This window comes from Chrysochloris asiatica, unplaced genomic scaffold (assembly GCF_000296735.1).
Source record: "Chrysochloris asiatica unplaced genomic scaffold, ChrAsi1.0 scaffold00069, whole genome shotgun sequence".
Lineage (NCBI taxonomy): Eukaryota > Metazoa > Chordata > Mammalia > Afrosoricida > Chrysochloridae > Chrysochloris > Chrysochloris asiatica.
The window spans coordinates 5,095,421-5,099,137 of NW_006408587.1; positions in this window are offsets into that span (position 1 = coordinate 5,095,421).

The following is a 3,717-nucleotide window of genomic DNA, read 5'->3' on the forward strand; positions in this document are numbered from 1 at the left end:
ACAGTGTTTTGCTGCTTCCCATAAGGATTTCAGTGACTGAACATTCAGAAGTAATCTGCCTCTTCATTTTCCTAGTCTGGAAGTGCCACTGAAACCTGTCCACCATGGGATACCCTACTGGTATTTAACATACTGATGGCATAGTTTCCAGTATCACAGCAACATGCAAACCACCCTAGTATGACAAAATGACAGATGAGTGGCGTTATTTAAAGTGCTAGTCAGCTTCATCTCCAGGCAAAGATCTTTCTAAAGGAAGCAACTAAAGGAAGGTGTCAAGTCACCTTGGCCTCATATCCCTTTTCCAATCATTTGGCTTTTAGACTGCTGAGGACAAGGGGTACTGTATGGTTTAAAACCAGGAAAGGTGTGTATCAGGATTGTATCCTTTCACCATACTTATTTAATCAGGATATTGAACAAATATCTGAGAGACTGGGTTATATAATGAAGAATTCAGCTTCAGCATTGGAAGAAGACTCATTTAAAAACTTGTGATATGCAGATGACACAACCTTGCTCTCTGAAAGCAAAGAGGACTAGAAGCATTTAGTGACGAAGATCAAAGATTGCTTCCTATAGATTATGCCTCAAAATAAAGAAAACAGAAATGTTTGCAATTGGATCAATAAACAATATCATGACAAATGGACAACATATAAAAGATTTTAAGGATCTCATTTTATTTAGAGCCACATGGAAGCAGCAGTCAAGAACCATACAACCAATTGCATTGGGTAAATCTGCTACAAAAGACTTCTTTAAAGTGTTAAAGAGCAAAGATGCCACTTTGAAGACTAAGGTGAGTCTTGGTGTTTTCTGCTGTCTCATATACTTACAAAAGCAGGGCAATGAATAAGAAAAGACCAAAGAAGAAGAATTGATGCACTTGAATTATGGTGTTGGTGAAGAATATGGAATGTATCATGGATTGCCAGAAGAATGAACAAATCTGTCTTGGAAAAAAAATACAGTCAGGAACAAGGATGGAGATACTTTGTCTCTTGTATTTTGAAAGTATGATTAGCAGGAACCAGTCCCTGGAGAAGGACCTCATCCTTGCTTGTTAAAGTAGAGGGTCAGTGAGAAAGAGGGAGACTCTCAATGAGACAGATTAACACAGTATCTACAATAATGAGCTCAAACATTGCAATGATGTGAGGATGGCGCAGGACCAGGTTGTGTTCCATTATGTTGTACATAGGGTCGCTATGAGTTGGAACTAACAGCAACGAGGAGAACAATATGAGCAACCCAATAGCTGGATTTGCCCTGTGTTGTTAGAAAAACCCATAAAGTCACAAGCAGCCTCTTCTTTTAGGGGGGAGTGTTATTGATGAGTTCCTTGGAACATCCTTCCACTTAGGGAATATTTTTCTCCCAAATAGACTTCCTGACACAGTATCTGACTTGCCTTTATAACTCCATTTCAGCTGGCTTATTTAGCCTTCACATCATTCTGAGAAATCTACTCCAGCATCCAGGGACTCATAAAGCTGGGGAAGGTGCCTCTTTCCCCAGCTCACACAGTGTCTGTCCTTCAGTGTCTCAGGCCTTTGCAGTCTCAGGTGGTGTTTGGTCAGAACTGACTTAAATGCTCCATTCCTTACACTGGATGGGAGGTTCAGATCCAGCTAGTATTTCAACTCAGGCCCTACTGAATATCTCCAGCTTAATAAACAAAGACAGAACATCTTTTTTTACTGTCACAGGGGAGGCAGGGCTTGTCTTGAAGCCCTGAAAATGGTCTTCCTGACTAAATAGTGATAATGGTGATAATAAAAACAACTAGTATCTGTTAAAGAATGACTATGTACCTGGCCCTATGCAATGTGATTTATATACATAATTAAAAAAAAAATCTCATGAAAATTTTATGAAGGCAGATTCATTTTATTGGTAAAAAATAAAAAAAAAAGGAAGCTCAGAGAGACTCGGTCATTACTTGTGGCTTCACAGCCAAAAAATGGTACAGCCATCAAAGAGCTAGGCACTTTTCTATATATGATGTGATCTTCATGGAAGGAAGGAAAATAGACACACATCAAGGAAATAAACACACACTGAAAGCAATGACAACCTTAGTGTTAAGTTATATCAGGAGAAACACAGTTTCCTGAGAATCCCACTGGCAATAGCTGCTGGGGCAGGACCAGCCAATGTTGCACAGTGGTAACTGTGACTTCCTACACCTCTAGCCAGTGGTAGACACTTGACTTAAGTGTGGTCAATTCACTGCCTAGTCAACCACTGATCAGACTCTCTTCATGGGAACCGTGGGTACTGGAGTAAGTTGGATTTTGTGCCTTTCATTCAATGATGAGTCAGAGTAGGGGAGAAAAAGAAAAACTGAGTTCTGTTTTCCTGTGTGCCAATGTCCCTCTTATCCAGAGTTCTTGAGAAGGAAAGGAAATAGGTGTTGAAACAGGGAAGAAAGTCTTGTGAACGTGTGCTCTATCCTAGTGTAGCTATCATCTTGTCCCGTGAATTTGAAGAGATGGGAAAGTGAAGACCTGGGAGGTTGTGACATGGCTTCTCAACCAGTGGGTGGCAGTAATGGGCCCAGACCTGATCCTACTTCCCAGCTGGGGAGAGGAACCAGAAGAAAGAAATGCGGAGATTGTATTTCACATTTGCATCAGCTGTTTGGAGGGCAACAATCTGTTTTGATGAAACAACCAATAAACAAACAATAAAAACTACCCATTTCCAGTGAGTCGATTCCAATTTATAGTGACCTTATAGGGCAGAATAGAACCTTCCCATGGAGTTTCCAAGGCTATAAATCTTTATGGATGCAGACTGCCACATCTTTCTCTCAGAGTAGTCAGTGGGATTGGACATCTGACCTTTAGCTTGTTGTTACTGTTGTTAAGTGCCGTCGAGTAGGTTCCGACCCATAGCAACTCTGTATAGGGTTTCCGAGGAGTGACTGGTGGGTTTAAACAGCTGACCTTGTGGTTCAAATTGACCTTGTAGTCCAGAGCACCACCTGGACTCTTTTTCAAAGAGATAAGCCCAGGTTATGTATTGTCATGATCACAAGAAAGAGATAAAGCTCTTAGATTAATTCCAAAAGTGAATGCCACCTTCTCTCAGGTTAGTACTTATTATATTTCCATCCAATTTACAGTTGTTAAGTGCTGTTGAGTCAATTTCAACTCTTAGCAACCCTGTATAGGGTTTCCAAGGATCAACTGGTTGGTTTGAACCACCAACCTTGTAGTTAGTGGTGGTGGTGGTTATGTGCCGTGGAGTTGGTTCCGACTCACAGCGACCCTGCACAGGGTTTCCGAGGCTGTAAATCTTTATGGAAGCAGAAAGCCTCATCTTTCTCCCGCAGAGCACCTGGTAGTTTCAAACTGTGGAACTTAATGTTCGCAGCCCGATTCATAACCACTACACTACCAGAGTGCCTCCCTCGGCTTATCCTACAGTACTCAATGTTGTTGATTATTGTTGTTAACTGCCAGTCAAGCTATTAAGTCGAGACAATTCCAAATAATAGTGACCCTATATAGGTTTCCGAAGATCTGCTGGTGGATTTGAACTGGTGACCTTGTGGTTAGCAGTCCAGTGCTTATCCTACAGTGCCATGTTGTTGTTGTTGTTGTTGTGTGCCGTGGAGTCGGTTCCGACTCATAGCGACCTTACACAGGGTTTCCGAGGCTGTACCATACCAAGACTCAAATTAACATTAGGGCTAGGAAGTTGCAT